At 35.2% G+C, this 19,046-nt stretch overlaps 1 protein-coding gene across 12 annotated transcripts in view; it reads left to right on the top strand.

Moving 5' to 3' along the window:
• Positions 1-10,036: 10,036 nt before the first annotated feature.
• The window catches only part of LOC123524155 (caspase activity and apoptosis inhibitor 1-like), a 179,842-nt gene continuing 170,832 nt past the window's right edge, over positions 10,037-19,046 (top strand). For 11 of the 12 annotated variants that reach the window (XM_053539180.1, XM_053539176.1, XM_053539169.1 and 8 more), the window contains exons 1-2: positions 10,037-10,103; positions 15,297-15,362. The gene's annotated coding sequence lies outside the window, so the exon portion shown is untranslated. The remainder of the gene's footprint in view (positions 10,104-15,296; positions 15,363-19,046) is intronic. The other variant, XM_053539171.1, reaches the window with a different exon arrangement.

The raw sequence follows: 19,046 nt of genomic DNA, 5'->3' as shown, positions 1-19,046 counted from the left end.
GCGTTGTTTACATAAAACGGGTCATGGCATAGTACGGCATTTAGTATGACTTTCATCACGGTCGCTGAACGCTTTTTCGTGCGTCAAAATGAGTGCGAAAAAAAATTGTTAGAAAATTACCTAAATTATCGAAAAATGTCGCATAATTCCAAATATTATAATAAGAAAATAAAACTGAAACACGCCATTGGTACTTCGTACATTCAAACATCTTTTGGTAAAGTTAAAGAGAAATCAAATTCAAATTAAACGTCAGAAAAGCAAAGTGATCTGTCCAAGAAATCTGAGTCCCCACAAAATGACCCTCAGAAATCAACAGAAGCTCATGGTGACCCTAAGCTATCTGAGCCATCAGATGCTGTGACATCAGAAAATAACCTGTCTGTTCAACCTCAGTGCATATTTGAATGAAATAAATTTACCTTAAAATAAAACTTTTCAAAATGATTTCTTTATTAAGTTTTGTTAATTTTTCCCAATTTTGAAGTTTATCGCGCTAAAAATTCCCAATTTACAAAGGCATGGGCTGTTGCCCAAAAACGTAAAAGAATCACTGGTTTTTGTTTACTTTTTTATGACATGTTTTCGGTCAAACAAGTTTCCGTTTAGCAGACGTCTTAAAACTATTTCGCCATGACTGCATTCTCATCTATCAGAGGTTTGTCAAAATCATGAGACGAGCCTCGGACTTAGTTTGTTTATGTGGTGAACATGCGCAATCGTAATTACTATAGATAGTGATTGGTTTCAGCCAATCATTGTTTGCCCATTTTTTTGGCACGCTGAATTTAAAACTTCAGACAACATCTTAATCAAAGTACATGCAAACAAGGAATAAAGTTGACATTGCATGATTTATTCCTCTAATAGGATGTTTTAGAAATTTACCTGAAGAAATAATAATATTCCTGGTAATTGGGCGTCAATTTTACAAAGGATGCAGTTATGCTTTTCAAGGCCGAATTTGATTGGTTCGCAAAGATTAAAAAAAAAATGACGCGAGACATCGCTGATTGGCTGAAATGTTTTATCTGTAATGTAACCAAACTAAAAATGTCGGCGAAATGTGCCAGAGTTTCAACCAAGAAAACTATTGTAATGCCCAATTGAACATTGTAAAAGGTAAGATTTTGTATAAGATTCCTGGAAATTAGATTTTAGTGGAAACTGTACTTAAAAAAGAGACAGACCTGTCTTCTGCTTCAAATTGAGATTAAAGCTACAGATCTGTGTAGATCAGAAGATATATGGATTATTGATGACATTGCAAGCCTCTCTCTGTCAAGATTTAACCTGGTAGACTGGGACAGCTGGAACTCTAAAATTCATTAATTATTTAACCAGTCTACAGTTAACTAATCTATAAACCTAAGATATAAAGATTTAATTAACAGATTCTATATTTGCAAGAGAAGAATGGAAATTTTATAGTTGTTTTTGTTTGACATGTAAAACATTTTGTTTGAAGATTTAATGGAAGTGAGACTGCTTTTATGATGTTCTAATTTCCTCCTAAAGCAGCTGAATAGCTCTTCCTTTCTTGTCTTTGAAATTGTAACAAGAAGACTATTTTAAAATTTTAAGACAGTTCCAAGTATGTATAGCAAGGCTTTATGGTACAGTTTTTTTGCCTATTTTGACCATATATATAAGCAGTGGTCATCCACTTCCTCTTCTTAAAAATGAACCCTTAGTACTTTGCCCTTCTTTTGTAGATCCTTGAAGTTGCTATACTCCTGCTGTCAAAACTTCCAAGAATGTAACACTTTACAGTCAAGATTGATTCTTGGGAATGTACCAGAAATTGTTTTCATATTTGAAGAACATTAAAGTTTCTTCATGTAATAAATAAAACAAATGAAAAAATTTGATCAGCATGTTCCAGCGTTATTAGTCTGTGTGCTCTCAATGAGGCAGTGTGACGAGATGCGCTTGCCGATGTTGGGATTCAGCGTTAAATGAAATATTTTCAGAAGATACCATTGAAATGTACAATAAGAGAAACCTTGAAATGCTGACATCTTAAAAGTTCCATGATGATATATATTGACTAGAGATTTTTCAATGTCAAGCCAGCTGGGAAAGGAAAGAAAAAAATGTTCGTATATGATTCTGTCCTTCTATTGTGTCAGTGTGACTCTAAACTCAACCCGCACGCTTAGTTCAATAGGAAGAGCATCTACCTGTGGATCAGGGGGTTGTGAGTTCGATCCTTGGACAGGCCATAATTATGTTCTCTGTGACAATTTGATAATAGACATTGTGTCTGAAATCATTTGTCCTCCACCTCTGATCCATGTGGGGAAGTTGGCAGTTACTTGTGGAAACAGGTTTGTACTAGTACAGAATCCAGGAACACTGGTTAGGTTAACTGCCTGCTGTTACAAAACTGAAATACTGTTGAAAAATGGTGTTAAACTCAGAACAAACAAACAAACAAACAAACAAGCAAACAAACAATCAGATATAAGGTGTAAGTTGTTAGGTGGGACATTGTTTGACATGCCAGGTAATGACAAAGAGGGCTATATTTATAATTAAACGCTCAATTTGTTCATATTGTCCATATTGCTTTTGATTAATTACTTTATAAAGGGGTATGGTCATAATTATGCTGGACACTCATCTTCTAAGCTGTAGATTCAAACACAGTTGTCAATTTATGCTCAAATGATTGCAGACCTAGTTTTCAGTCTGGAAGTGGTGACACAAGAGATTTCTGAAGAAACTAGGTAAAGTGATTTTATGACCATTGTTTTGGTGTTTCAACCTTTTGACCTTTAGACACATGATATGGCCTCCTGTGAAAAATCAGTACAGTCATGACGTCTTGGGCGAAATAAAGATTTGAACCTTTTACCCATTGTTGAGCAGCTGACTCCTTACCCACTGTGCTACTCAATGCATTCTTATACAAGTGAATGCATGGACTTGATTTGCTCAACACAAAAGCTTAAATCTCACTGCATTCTGATGATATAATCTTTATATATAACTATTATAGCTTTTTCCGGAGATGAACATTACATTTAAAAAAAAAAAAGAAAAAAAAGAGAAAACTTCAGTTAAAACACACTCATTGATCATATGACTAGATCTTTGTGGTATTTAGATATAGGATGTCCCAGCCTTAGACCTACTTGAAATGCTATTTTTCAAGGGGTTCGGCCTCTTGAAAATTCAACATCATTAAAATTTGAAACAAAGATTCAGTACATTCCAATTCAAGAGCGGTTGTTTCAAGATAAACAAAATTACCCTAATTGATACTTGAAGCTGTTAAGATTTGACCGTATTTAAATTTTTCGAATCAAAATCGCTCCAAGCACATGGTCAAGTATTTCCTGCGTTGAAACAAAGAACCTAAAGAAAAGCATGAGGCCTTTGAAATCAAATTGCCATAAGTTTATTAAGTTTGTTGCCCATCTGTCAAAATCCTTATGTTAAAGCAACTGATGGTGGAGAAGTGTTACATTGAAATATTTGAGTGTTAAGTGTTTAAGTGACGATTATTCATTCATACAGACTTCACCAAATATATGAAGTCATAGGACCTGTATCAAGTATGGGTACTTTGCTGTTTGTGAATGGACAGTCAGATAAGTTGATGATTCATTAATGGGGGACTACTTTAAAATATGATGGGATGGGGATTTTTAAACAAGGGTCGGACACATAAATGGTAATCGTGCCTGTTTGTCTGTCTGTATGTCTGTTTGTCTGTCCCAAAAATTTTGCTTGTCAAGTTATGTGTTACCTTGCAAAATTGGTTGAAACTTCCACTGATCATTATCCATGACATATGGAGGACATTTTGAGGACTCGTAATGAGAGTTGGTTTTCTGGCCCATTTGTAATTTATCAGTTTGACACAGTTATCAGTGTTAGTAGGAGGATAGTGTAAGGTACACTGAAGACACTCCATTTCCAGAAGCTTCACTAGTTCTTTTGCATGCCAGTTGTAAAACACCCATACACGGGACTCTTATCCCAAAATTAGTAATTTTTAGTTGGAGGAGCTCGAACTTGCAACCCCTGGTTTCATAGTCAAAATAGTGTTACTACTGCATTTGCTCTTGACCATCAAAAGAATGTCAATACCGTAATCACCTAACAAAAGTTGGTTAATTTTTGGCAAGTACCATTATAAATAAAATATTTCTTTCTGCATTTAAAGTCAGCATCAAGTAGAATGACACAATTAAAAATGCATGCTGAGGGTTGATTTTGCCTATTTTTGTGGAATTGATAAAAAGGTGAAATTAATGGAAAAGCCGCTTTGTTGGCAATTGCAATCATCATTGAATGATAAAAGAGAAAAAAATATCATGTTAATTTTCAAACATGATAAGGCTGATGATGATAATCATGCCTATTTTTTCATGAGTGATTAAGTTTTATGGAATTTAAATGAAATCCCTGTGAAATTTAAGATAACGTGAGACAGCCAGGAATTGTGTGATGAGACAGAGAAAATACAGCTCCAACCAGTCTGTTTGATTTACGATTTCTCAAACTGTGAAATTGGTGAATTACACAGTTTCACTGGAGTATTCTTGAATTTTTTTTTAAGTTTATTAATTATATGGTGGGCTGCAATGATATATGTTCTAAAATCACATTTGCTTAACAGAATTCTATACTGTTGCTTAACTGCTAAACCTGGTATGCTGTTGAAACTTTGCAAAATTTTTTGTTCTTTTCCATTCTTTATAATTGATTGACGTTAACCATTTTTCCAGTGAAACTGAATCTGGGCTGTTTAAATTCAAATTTTACCAAATAAGGTGTCCTGTTCCCTTGAACTTTTGACAAATGCGAATGAAAAGAAAAGGAGGCTTAGCTGTAAGCATGTAACTGTCGTGCTAACGGCAGATTAAATTTTGAGACAGCGGAATTTATAGGAAGACGTACATTTACTGTCATTGTATGAAATCAATTTAAATCGGAATGAACAAGATTTTCCCACTACATTTATGGAGAATTAAATTGATTCAGTTAAGTAGAATAATGTTTACATAGTGGATGGCGAGAAAAAAAGCCCAAATGAGTATAGTGATATAATTTTCCTTATTGTTTTAAAGCTACTGATGTGATTTAATCGCTAATTATCTAAAGCATTTTTTATGAGATACTAAAAGTTGTTAAAGCAAACATTTAATCGGTTAAGGAGTTGGGAGAAAAGTTTATCAGTCCTTGCGACTTTCATTGTCTTGTCTGATTATTAATCCCCCGCCATGGCGGAGGGATTATAGGAATGGTCTGCGTCCGTCCTTCCGTCCGTCCGTCCGAGCTCACATTTGCATACTTAGGTGGCTATAGGAACAATAGGTAACTGTAATTTTTCTTTAATGTCATTCATTCCATAAGGCTTTTATGTGGCTATTTTTCTCTTACATGGCTAAAAGAACAATAGAGAGAACAAAAGAGTAGCCACATAAGTATCCATATGTAGGAACTTCCGTCCTTCCGTCCGTAACAAAATCGTGTCCGGTCCATATCTCCTAAACCCCTTGAAGGATTTTCATGAAACTTGGGTAAAATGATCACCTCATCAAGACGATGTGCAGAACCCATGAGTCAGCCTTGTCAGTTCAAGGTCAAGGTCACAACTCGAGGTCAAAGGTTTGAGCCTGCCATTTTGTGTCCGCTCTATATCTCCTAAACCCCTTGAAGGAATTTTATAAAACTTGGGTCAATTGATTACCTCATCAAGACGATGTGCAGAACCCATGAGTCAGTCATGCCGGCTCAAGGTCAAGGTCACAACTTAGGGTCAAAGGTTTGAGCCTTCCATTTTGTGTCCGCTCTATATCTCCTAAACCCCTTGAAGGATTTTCATCAAACTTGGGTCAAACGATCACCTCATCAAGGCGATGTGCAGAACTTATGAGTCAGCCATGTCCGCTCAAGGTCACAACTCAAGGTCAAAGGTTTGAGCCTTCCATTTCGTGTCCGCTCTATATCTCCTAAACCCCTTGAAGGAATTTTATAAAACTTGGGTCAAATGATTACCTCATCAGAACGATGTGCAGAAATTATGAGTCAACCATGTCAGCTCAAGGTCAAGGTCACAACTAAGGGTCGAAGGTTTGAGCCTTCCATTTCGTGTCCACTCTGTATCTCCTTAACCCCTTGAAGGATTTTCATCAAACTTAGGTCAAATGATCACCTCATCAAGAACTCATGAGTCAGCCATGTTAACTCAAGGTCAAGGTCACAACTGAAGGTCAAAGGTTTCAGCTCTGTATCTCCTAAACCCCTTGAAGGATTTTCATGAAACTTTGGTCAAATGATCACCTCATCAAGACATTGTGCAGAATTCATGAGTCAGCCATGTCAGTTCAAGGTCAAGGTCACAGCTAAAATCAAAGGTTTACCCTTTCACTATCCATAGCAGTGGCGGGGATTTAGCTGTCTTTCAGACTGCCTTGTTAATCTTTGTTCAGGTCCTAACTTGTTTGGTTATTATAATATTTTTAAGTAAATGGAAATTGGACTCCTAATTATACCTCTGTTCTGGGTGGGGGCTTTGTATAGAAATCATTTCGTCTGTGTCCCACCCCATCTCATCCTGAATTGCTTTCCTTTAATATCTTTGGAATGCATATATAAACTTGGTTTTAGACTCGTAAAACAAGTTCGATCATATGCCAGGTCCCATAACTCTCTCGCTTTTGAATGAAACTTCATATAACCCCAAAGATCATAAGGTAAGTATACAAATCAAGTTGCATAACTCTGACTTATATTTTGACAAAATTATTCCCCTTTTTGTGTCAGAATTTCTGAAACCAGTGAATGTTTCAAAACAAGTTGTATTAAAGATCGTAAAGCAAATGTACATACCAGGTCCCATAATTCTTCACTTATATTTTGAAAAATTTATTTCCTGTTTTGCGTTTGAAAAAATGTCATGAAAGTGCAAATTTCTTCAGTTCTTATTGAAACTGCGATTAATTCAGGTCACCGTCTACATATCAAGTCAAGTTCCACAATTCTATGTTTTATTTTGTAAAAATTAATTCCCCTTTTGGACTTGAAATGTGGCTATTGGACTCTGAAAATGTTGCAAAATGATTGTTTTCCTAATTAACTCTGAAACCAGTGAAGGTATTTCATCAAAAACTTAAAACCTGTGAATCAAGTCAGTATTAAAGAATACTCATGAAATTACCTCCCTTTATTCTATAGATGTAGGAAAAAATCATTTTGTGGTAAATCCCCTTACATGTTAGTTCATGGAATTTAAATTAAAAGCAGCTCATTTTCCTTAAGCTCCTAATTAAAGTTTCTTTTTTAGAAAGCAGTACTTCAAGTAATCAGTTAAGTTTCTGTTTGAAGATCGCTATGATTTAAAGTGTTTTATTTTTGAAAAACAGTCGATCTATCTCACATACATTTGTATATGTTAAAGTGAAAACACTTAAGAGATTGACCTTTTGTTCGACTGGAACAAAAATGAGGCATTATGACTAATACCCTTCGCACTAACGAGGTTTAACATCAAAATGAAATTAATGGCTAAAACATTTGTTGGCTGAACTTTTCAAGTACCTATGAGTTTTAATGTGAAGCATATTTCAAACAGTTAAAAATAACATCTTAAAGCCATGGTTTCACCCAACAATTAACTGGAATCATTAGAAATCGTAAAGGTTAGATGATATCTCAAGGTGTTGAAATGTAAGCATTTTATGCCACCAGGCTTAAAAAACAGCCACTTCCTGCGTCCATTGATCGTGGAAAAATGTTTACCAAATGTTCAAACCTTGAATTTAATAGTCAAATTAATTTCTTACAACACAATGAAAAAATGTTTTTTATGATATTTAACGGTAATAAATTACTTTGTACACAAAACGTGTCTGTTTTAAGTTCACAATTTGCCCATCAAACATCGCACCCGTGCCCCTTAATAAAGTTTTGAAAGGAAAATCGTATTCGTTTTAATTACTGAATGTTTGTTTCCGATAATAATATTCTATTGTAAAATAGCCGTAATATCCCTCGTTGTTTCTGTAGTTAATGTAAAACATTTACGACTTAAGTGTATCTAAACGTTAATAATTGTAGATTTTATTTTCAGTGTTTTATTGTTTAACGGCTTGAAATTGTTTCAGTACTTTTTCTTTGATCTATCTTATAAATTATTATTTGGTAGTAGTTAAAATGAGGAAAAGAATGTTTATAAAAAATGAAGAGAAAAAAACATATTCATCTATTAATGCATGTTTGAATGAACATGGTCATTTAGGGTTACTAATTACCATGAAATCATTGCCATTCGTGGGGGATTTAAATTTACATAGTTTTGAAGGTTTTTTCACAATATCCCAGTAAAGACAGAAACTTCCTATATAAAATTGAAATTTTTGACTTCATGCTTCCAAATCATGGCATTACTATTATTGCCCATGAGGCAGACTGTGCGTATGTTGTTTCAAGGATGTTTTTGTTTCTATTTATAAAATTAAGGTATATAATGATGATATTACAGTAATAATTTAAAATAAATATGTCTCCCACCACACAGTGGTGTGGGATACGTATTGATTTACTCCTGTCTGTGTGTGTGTGTGTCTGTCACAAATCTTGTCTGCGCTCTAAGTCAAACATTTCTCATCCGATCTTCACCAAACTTGAACAAAATATGTTTGCCAATAAGTCCTCGGCCAAGTTCGATATCTAGCCAAATCGACCAAGGCACTTCAGAATTATGGCCCTTGAATTACCGAAAACACAGATGCCAGTGATACAGGTTTTGGTGCATGGTTGACTCAGATACATAATGGAGAAGAAATTTTAATGCCAATCTAGATGATTAGGCAGTTGTATGAGACATGCGCTTTTCTCAAAAGCAGCTCTAGCTAACATTATCTCGTTATGTGAGACTGTTAATTGTTTCCAAAATTGTTCAAGTGCAAAGTTTAGTATTTTATATTTATAGATGGAGTAGAAAGAACTCCCGCAAATGCAGTTAAGCCAGCCCACACTGAGTGGGCTGCTTAAGAATGACATGTACATAAGTTATTCTTATTGCTATGCCCATTTGAAGTCTATTCTGGTTTATCAGAGATTCTCGTTTAGTATTGAGACAAACCTTCGATTTATTTTTTCCCTTTATTTGGTAAGCACACTGGATAACTGTTGCAGACGTGAAAACCACTGGAAGCTGTTGCAGTCAACCTATATTTCATGTGCTTAGTAGGGACAGCGTTGGTCTATGGATCGCGGGGTCGCGAGTTCGATCCCCGGGTGGGGCGTATGTTCTCCGTGACGATTTGATAAAAGACTTTGTGTCTGGAATCATTCTTCCTCCACCTCTGATATTTCATGTGGGGAAGTTGGCAGTTACTTGAGGAGAACAGGTTAAAATGTACTGGTACAGAATCCAGGAACACTGGTTAGGTTAACTGCCCGCCCTTACATAACTGAAATACTGTTGAAAAACGGCATTAAACTCAAAACAAACAAACTATATTTCACATGAATAATTCAAGCTGTTTTTCTGAAAAATAATGATTTACCTTTCAAATAAGATAATTAAAAATTTACTTTTAGAAAACAATTTTCGTCATAATTCAGCTTCGATATTGAAATTGAAGCGACCGCAATTTTCATAGATAATTTTTATTGGTTTGTGAAGATTCAGTGTGAAACTCTGCTGTTTAGCTGGTCTTTTTAAATGTAAAAAAAAAAAAGAAAAATATACTGTGAAATCATTAATATTCTTGGGGGACTAATTTTAGTGGATTTCGTGGTTGAGTCAATCCACAAAATTTAATCCCAACGAACAAGTAAAATTCCCATTCATTTTATGTTCAAAAGTTGAAATTTACGAATTCTTATTCCCATGAAATTGACCAAAACCATGAAATTTCATGCCCACAAAATTAAATAATTTTACAGTAGTTGAAAAAGTGCCTGAGGTTCAACAGAGGAACTGTGGTAGACCGCTGCTACGTGAGAATGGTTGGCAGTAAATTTATGCATTTCTGTGACATTTGTTCTCAGTTTGTTTCCTTTATTTGCAGACTGGAATCAAGGGCAGTGTGTAGATGTAATGGTCAAGTGGATCTTATGTCATGATGAATATAAAGGTATCTTGAATATTTTAACCTTAAAAACATTTTATGTTGTCTGTTTTTAGCTCACCTGAGCACAAAATGCTCAAGGTGAGCTATTGTGACAGGTCATTGTCCGGCGTCCTTCGTCGTCCATTATGTGACGTGCATTGTGCGTCGTCCGTCAACATTTGCCTTGTAAACACTCTAGAGGCCACAAGTCTGAATCTGGGTCATGTGAGGTCAAAAACTAGGTCACTGAGTCAAATCAAAGGAAAAACTTGTTAACACTCTAGAGGCCACATTTATGACCTATCTTCATGAAACTTGGTCTATCTTAATGATCTTTTGGCCAAGTTTGAATCTAGGTAATGTGGGGTTGTGAACTAGGTCACTAGGCATGATCAAAGGAAAATCTTGTTAACACTCTTAGAGACCAAGTTTTAAGTTTGAAACTCATGAGAATTGGTCAGAATGTTTGTCTTGCTGAAATCTAGGTCGATGTTGAACATGGGTCATCTAGGGTCAAAACTAAGTCACCCGGTCACATCAAAGAAATTCTGTGTGTGTGTGTGTGCAAAAGAGGCTGCATTTTTTCACTGGATATTCATGAAATTTGATTAGAATGATCTTCTTGATGAAATCTAGGTCAAGTTTGAATAAGGGTGATCTGGGGTCAAAAACTAGGTCGCATGGTCAAATTAAAGAAAAAACCTTGTGTATGCAATAGGGGCTGTTTTTTCATCTGATGTGCATGAAACTTGGTCGGAATGTTTGTCTTCATGAAATCTTGGATAAGTTCATATCTGGGTCATGTGGGGTCAAAAACTAGGGTCACCAGGTCAAATAAAAGAAAATGCTTTTTTACACTCGAGAGGCCACATTTTTGGTTCAGTCTTTATGAAAGGTCAGAATATTTGTCTCCATGAAATCTGGGACAGGTTAAAAATTGGGTCAGGTTGGGTCAAAAACTGTCACTAGGCCAAATTGAAAAAAAATCTTGTTTACACACTCTAGAGGCCACGTTTTTGCTACAGTCTTCATGAAACTTTGTCAGAATGTTTATCTCCATGAAAACTCCAATGATTTTGAAACTGGGTCATATGGTGTCAAAAACTGGGTCACTAGGTCCTGCCACATTATTATGTGACTACAATATTTTCTAAGGTGGTATATGAAAATTCATTTTCTCATTTTCAGCATACTGCATCTCCTAAAAAAAGACTAATATATTTGTGCTTTGTTCTTTTTACCAATGGGAAAGTTTTAATTGACTCGCAATTTCTCAGCATCAGTTTACTCCCGGCATCAATTTACTCCGGTTATTTTAATAAAAGTAAAAATTTTTTTTTTGTGGTAGGCTGTTGTCAGTTTTGAAACAAAAGTCATCAGACCAGTTGTTTATATGGCTTTAGATTAGTGCAAATTAAGCCGCTATCTTTATTAAACTAAATGTTTTAATATATTAAATTAAAAACACATCATATGAGCCGTGCCATGAGAAAACCAACATAGTGGGTTTGCGACCAGCATGGATCCAGACCAGCCTGCGCATCCGCGCAGTCTGGTCAGGCTCCATGCTGTTCGCTTTTAAAGCCTACTGGAATTGGAGAAACTGTTAGCGAACAGCATGGATCCTGACCAGACTGCGCGGATGCGCAGGCTGGTCTGGATCCATGCTGGTCGCATACCCACTGTGTTGGTTTTCCCATGGCATGGCTCATATATAAAATGCCTTAAATGATAATACTATCTCGATCATTAAACAAGACTCCAGAAGAGGAGATTGGCTTATTAATGTAAATCTTTTATCACATTTTCTTTAATTAGACTTTAAACATTTGGAACATAGAAAGATTTTAATGATTTTTCGTGGTTTCTCTTTGTTTAAAAGCTGTTGAATTTTAGTTGGTGTTTTTTGCTTTTTTTTGCAGTAAAATGTATATAAAAATAAGTTATATGGTAAAAAAAAGTAAATGTACTGGATGTATTTTTTTGAGGGGCCGACGTGTGTTTTAAGTTTGATTTTATGGGAGAAAGATAATTGTTTTAAACATAAAAAAGGCAAAACATGAAAAAAAACTAATTTAGTGGTCTTGGGTAATTTATGTAAAAAAGGCACTGGCAGATTGATTATTCCAAGCACTTTGCATTGAAGGGCACCACAGTAAAAATTTAGTATCAGATTAATTGGCAGTACTTGTTCAAAATGACTGACCTTTTCAAATGGACAATGGTCAATTTGAAATGTCAACATATTTAAGGTAATCAATATTAATTTCAAATGATATTTGACATGTGAGAATTGTACATCCAACTTTGCAACTTGTGTGACAGTTGTTAAGCATTCAGCAGAGGGGTTGTGACATTGTTAAAAAAAGCTTTGAATTCCCAGCAGGTGATTATAGAATTGGGAGTTTAAATTTACAAAATCACAAAAAAAATCAAACATGTAAATTGTTATAAACAGACCAGGTGGGGTGCGTTAAAAATTGATAAAAGGTTAAACTGAAGCATGGGTTCCATTATTGGGTAATAATTGCCTGGTATTGACAGTTTGTGCGCTAACTGACCACTCGGACCATTGTCTGCACTGATGTCACCTGGTCTTGTCAGAAAAAAGGGGTTGGTATCATTATACTGTAACAGTCCTTGGGTATTGTGCAAGGGTTGACAATTGAGCAGGATCAATGCCCGTAAATCACGATGCCAAATGCCCGCTAAAAGATTTTGTCTTTGAAAACTGCATTGAAATCATTGAAATAGTATTCATTTTCGTTTGTTTAGTTTTTGCAGGTTATTTGATATCAACTGTTCTGGATTAAATCGGTTATTTTATTTTTTCAGTGCAACATATGGCGAGGCACAATGTTTATTTTTGATTTTATTCAAGTTGGTAGGAGAAAATAAGCAAGACAGATATTGAAATAATATATCTTTGCATCACGTCTGGTAGATATAAACTAAACTTGTTTTTCCATTGTTGGTAACAAATTAGAAAATTAACGATTGTGGTTTAACAAAAAGAGTAAAACTTTAATATATATCATAGCTCTTCTAGGAAAGCAATTTAAAAAAAATAATTAAATGAAATTTATTTATGTTAGGGAACTCTGTTGTCGGCTCACCTGAGCATTTTTGCTCAGGGATGAGGTATTTAAATTACTCTCTCACTCTGGTTGTCAGTTGTTCATCCAACCGCCTCGGTAGCCATGTGGTAGGGCGTCCGCTTTGAGTGCGGGAGGTTGTGGGTTCGATCCCCGGCCGCGTCGTACCAAAGACGTAAAAAATGGTACTAATAGCTTCCTCGCTTGGCGCTCAGCATTAAGGGGATAGTGTTAGGACTGGTCAGCCCGGTGTCAGTATAATGTGACTGGGTGGGGTATCATGCCATGTGTCTACGGCGTGAAATTCCAGTGAGGCAGCACTATAAGTAGACACCGTCGTTTATATGACTGAAAAATTGTTGAAAAAGACGTTAAACCCGAACTCAAACACACACAGTTGTTCATCCTTCCAGCATTTACTACAGAATCGAGATGCCTGAAGCAGTCTTCAAGACACTTGCACAGAATGTATATGGCCTGGACACAATTAAGATATTGTGTCAAATTTGTTGCTGTGGTAACAACAGAGTTGTGGTCCTAATATTTATTTTTGTTGTTAGAGATGTAAGAACGTAAGAATCTTTGGCAATCTGCTTTCTTGGGATGAGATGTGAATCGCAAAATTCTTTATTTTTATATCATATCTTATTTGTGTAATATGTCAGTAAATTCTATGGTTCACTTGATTTTTGCTTGAAAACATTTGGGCGACTAAGTGAATTGTAGAATCCTCTAGTGGTTTAAACTTTTGAGATCTGCTAAAATCCTTTAATGGAACATCTGTTGAGGTTGGTAGATCTAAAAGGAGGTAATTCTTGAAGAAACATTTCATATGCATTCCATTCCCAATAAAGGGAGGTAATTCTTAATCATAAAGGATCAAGCTTTCAACGTTCGTTTATGCAGAGTCAGTAGCTAATATTTAAGCTATTTAAATGATTTCAGAGTTAAATGTTTTGAAGCCGATAAGTTCACCGGTTTTAGAAAATGTGTAACATTTGGTCTTAGAAAGTGTCATGCCGTCTGTCTGGATGTGAGACTCTTGACCTTGTAGTCTTTTTCAACTTAACATTCTGGGCATGAAACGTGCGTATATGAACGCATATGCCTGCCACTAAACTGTCAGGCTTTTGGCTTGTGACAGTCCATAGCTGCAGGGGTATTAAACACCTTAATTGACTATTTCAGCTTCTCAGTTTGAACCTACATCTATTCCTGGTTAATTCAGAGAAAAAATATGAGGTCATGTTTGTTGCTTTGGCTTTGGGAAGAACAAAAATCAAGGAAAAGGTCATTTAGAAATATTACAATTATTATATGTTCACCTTCTTTACCCAGGTATTCTCTTCATCTTATTGTGCATACCTGATTTAGTTTTCGATCATTATAGATACCAAATTTTAAAGTGGTCAAGTTTTTACATATTTCTGCATGAAGAAAGATATATATATATGTTATAATTCGTCCTTCAAAACAAAATTTAGGCATCCACGTGGAAATTTTAGCCTGGGAACAAAAATCATGATAATTTATGTGCTATCATTGGAAAATGAAATATTATCGTCAAAAATACCTAGATTGATCATTTACTTTTAGCTGAAGGGTTTTAAAATTTACCTATCAAAGTGTGGCTATCACAGGTTTAAATCTGACCCGGGAAGGCAATCACTTGAGATCCCTCGTAAAAAATTGTCGAAATATTAAAACTATGCTACAAAAAGCCTGAAGGATTCATTGGAGTCACTTTAAATTCAACATGAAATATTAAATTATGATAAAAGCTCTGCGCATTGGTATTTGGAAATGATACTTGCGAGATGGTATCAGTACTTGAGTAAAATATCTCTCCGTTATTGACCTTTTCAGTGGAGAAGTTGAACTTTATTGTAATTTCACAAAAATATGGCCATAATCATTGATACATTAAAATGTTTATGATGTATATTGTACATCATTTGCCCAAGGAAATGGATCATTAATCTTAATGAACTGCTTATATACTGTTTTGTTTTCGATGTGTTTTTAACCTGTCTAAGGTGTCATTTTATTAGAGAAAAAAATGGGTTTTTAATGTTTTTAAAATTACATGTTTTTTGCATTTTACCGTTTTAATGTTTTGTAGAATGGTTGGCCGAAAGATGTCATAGAAGATGTAGATGTATAAAAACGTACCAGTAAGTCGCTGAAGGTAAATATAGAAAATTGAAAAAAAAAAGATTTAATGAAAATTTATGGTGTCCTAAAAGGGACATGGGAATATTCAGTCACTTAGTTTATATACTAATTTTTTTTAGCTTGATTGTGATGAAGCTTAAGTTATTTGAACCCTTAGTTACTTTCTGAAAACCAGTTGGTGTATATGGAAGGCTGGTCTGACCCAGTGGCTTGAACCACAATCCCCGGGTTGAGGGCGACACTAAACCACTAGACACGCTCCTTACAGGATTAGATCAATTTTATCAAACTGCTTGATAATGTAAGAATAAAGTGTGAAAACTGTTTGTGATCTTGAGTACTACATTTGGTTGAACCGAAGTATTAATTAATATGCAGGAAAATGACAGACCAAAAATGAAGCAGTTCCAGTTCCCTAATTTTTTTCGTTTGTGATTTTTCTTTCTTTTTTTTATTCTCAAAGAGTTATGATTTCCTCTATGATGGATTACAGCCGGCTGAGCACAAATCGATGTACTCTTATCATAAAAAATTAGGGTTCTGAACTTGTAACGAATAAAATGTCTAACCTTGTTTACTTTATTGAAAAAGTAACGATTATACTAAAAGCCGTAATTCCCGAAAATCATTGCATCGTGGTGCAATTAGTCTGGGTAAATCTCAACTTCAGACCGTCTTGTCAACTTACGACTTTCTGTTTTGGAATTTATTATACACATTGGACAATGTTGATAGGCAATTTCCTTGGAAACATTAAGAAAACAGTTAAAGACTGATCATGTTAATTCTTGAAATAAAAGGCCTGATTTCCTGTTATTACGCTGGTTTTAAAGTATCTCCGGATAAAAGAATATCCACTTCTTGCAAAGAAATGGCTCTTTAAGAAATCCACTAGTAGTTGAAAGTTTAAATAGACTATTCACATGCAAGTCCTACATTTAAGAAAGAACCAAAGTCGGGAAATCAATGCCATCCAAGCACGTTAAAAGACATATTTTTGTTTCAACTTTTCATTGCTTTCAATATGGTTTAATTAGACCCGATACAGTGTTCAGAAGATATTTTATGTTTACATTGATCAGTCATTGATTCAGTTTGAACTTAAAGAACTAGCCGTATTGCGTGACTTTATCTAATGGCATTCTTCCTTGTTTGAAGGTTTTGCCTTTGAGAATTTTTATTTACTTGAAATATTAATTATTGAGTGTTACAAAATACATTAAGTTAACAAGTTTAAGGAAGAAATAACATTTCATGTATGGCATGACAGATACTAATATTCTTTTTATATAGGCATCCTTGTATATATACAGAAATAAAGAGAGAATTATAGCTAACAGTGAATAGGTAAGCTTTAATACGCTTTAATAATTATTTGGGGGCCTTTGTGGCAGAGCGGTTAAGGTCACTGACAAACAATCACTTGCCTGTCACTGCTGTAGGTTTGAAATTTATCTTAGTGTGTAGAATTCTTTCATGTGAGGAAGCCGTCCAGTCGGCTTATCAAAAGGGTGGTTGTTCTACCTAGGAGCCTACTAGTGATGAAATAATGGCCACAGGGGCACCTTTGTTCTCCTACAATCAAAATCTCCATGTGACGAAGCCATTTAGGTGGCTTATGAGAGGTCAGTGGTTCTATCCATGTGCCCGCTAGTGACCAGGTGATGCCAGCAGGGGCACCTTTGGTCTCCTTCACCATCAAAATCTTTAAAAAAGTCACCATAAAGATCTATACTTGTTTCGGTATGATGTTCAACAAAAAACTAAAAAAAAAAAAAGAACAATACATATCTTTTCATCTCTGTGCTGCTATTGTAACACATAATATAGAATACAAATAACTTGCACCTGAATAACTATGATATTGTAGTATGTTTTTACACTATTTGAGCCCTGCCATGAGAAAACCAACATAGTGGGTTTGCAACCAGCATGGATCCTAGACCGCCTGCGCAATTGCGTTGGGGTCAGGCTCCATGCCCGTTCAAATTTTAAAGCCTATTGAATTGGGATAATCTGTTAGCGAACAGCATGATCTGACCCGACTGCGCGGATGCGCAGCTGGTCTGGATCCATGCTGGTCGCAAAGCCACTATGTTGGTTTTCCCATGGCACGGCTCATTTAATTAATTAGCATTTTATGAACGTTCCAGCTTCCATATCACAACTTCCGGGGTAACTTGTTCTCCACAAGTAACTGACAACTTCTCAATATGAGTCAGAGATGGAAAATGATTGACTCCAGACAAAATAGTCCTCTTTCATATAATGTCAGAGAACACTCATCTTGTCAGGGGATCAAATTCATGACTGACCTCTGGTGCTCAAATTGTGGAGCTAATTGAGATAACTGGGCACAGGTCTAGTAAATTAAGGTGGCATTAACAATGAAGTAAAAGTGGTCTGCAAAGAATTTGAGCACCTTATCATGTCACAAAATGCTGTTGAGGTCATAAAAAAAAAAAGTTAAAAAAGGACATCTGGTTTGAAGAGCTTCAAACATTTTGACAGTCTGCAACTTTTCTTGTAACAATATTGGGAATAACATTTTGTTGTTTGAAATCAGTTTTTTGAGGACACTTGGTTAGAAGTGTTTCGTATGAATTTAAAGCAGATTGTGAATTATATCAGAAACAACAAAGGCTGCAGTGATTTTTTAAAGACAGACTAAATGGATAATGTTGCAGAGTTTTAGATCTCATCTTGAAATACAAGGAAAGCGTCATTGATTTTATATAAGAATCAATTAAGCTTCAATTAAAGTTGCTTTATATGGAAATCACTGAATGATGCTACATTACAAAAACTTGTATAAAATATTGACAGATGTCATAAAAGCTATCTACATTTTGCTGGTTTTCAACTTTTCAATAATTCCACTTAAACGGATCAGTCCGCCAAATAACTGGAGCAGATCTGATGTATCTGGTTAAATACTTTAAGTGGATGATAGGATTTTTTTGCTTCGAAGGTTTGATTAGTATCTAACCTGGCTAATTGGTCAGTTAAGGCACTTATGTATCTTGAAATGCAGGAAGTTTGTTTTGAATTTGTTTCAACTCAAGGATCTGCTAAATCCATTTGAAATCATACTCTTCATAAGCATCAAGTGCGCGTAACTGTTAAAACGTCTCACACCATGTGCATGTAAGTCTCGTTAAGCCGAGACTTTCAAAATATAACACCAATTTAATTCCTATTCAATCCGCAGGTGCAAAATGTAAGCCTACTGGAGTTTGAAATTTTCTAGTTTCTAGCGAATAATGATGGAAAAAGCATTGTTTTGTTTTATTGCGTGGAAATTTGTTAGATTTTATCGTTGTTCTGTAAATGAAAGCTGTTACTACTCTGTAATGAAACTGATCTCAATTTTGGTTAATTACAACAAAAATGTTACTCTCTAACAAACAAATAGCTTTTTAAATTGTTGTTTTGTGCCAAAGTCTAAATAGTGAGTTTGATGGCTGGAATAAAGTAAATTGCTATTAAAAGTAATGCCAAAAATGCTTTTTTTTTAAATCAGAAGACTTTTTAAGTGCAGTCCATGTAGAACCGTAATGTTTCTAATGACTGTGCCCCCTCTTCATATTTGATATTAACTTTTGGCAAATAGGAGTGGGGGATTGCCTGGTATGATGTGTGTGTGCAATGGAAGTGGGGGTGGGGGGGGGTGGAGGTGGGTATTGTATGTATTTTG

This window comes from Mercenaria mercenaria, chromosome 3 (assembly GCF_021730395.1).
Source record: "Mercenaria mercenaria strain notata chromosome 3, MADL_Memer_1, whole genome shotgun sequence".
In the NCBI taxonomy this organism is placed as follows: domain Eukaryota; kingdom Metazoa; phylum Mollusca; class Bivalvia; order Venerida; family Veneridae; genus Mercenaria; species Mercenaria mercenaria.
The sequence above is the reverse complement of the archived record's forward strand: the minus strand, read 5'-3'. Positions and strand labels throughout refer to the sequence as shown.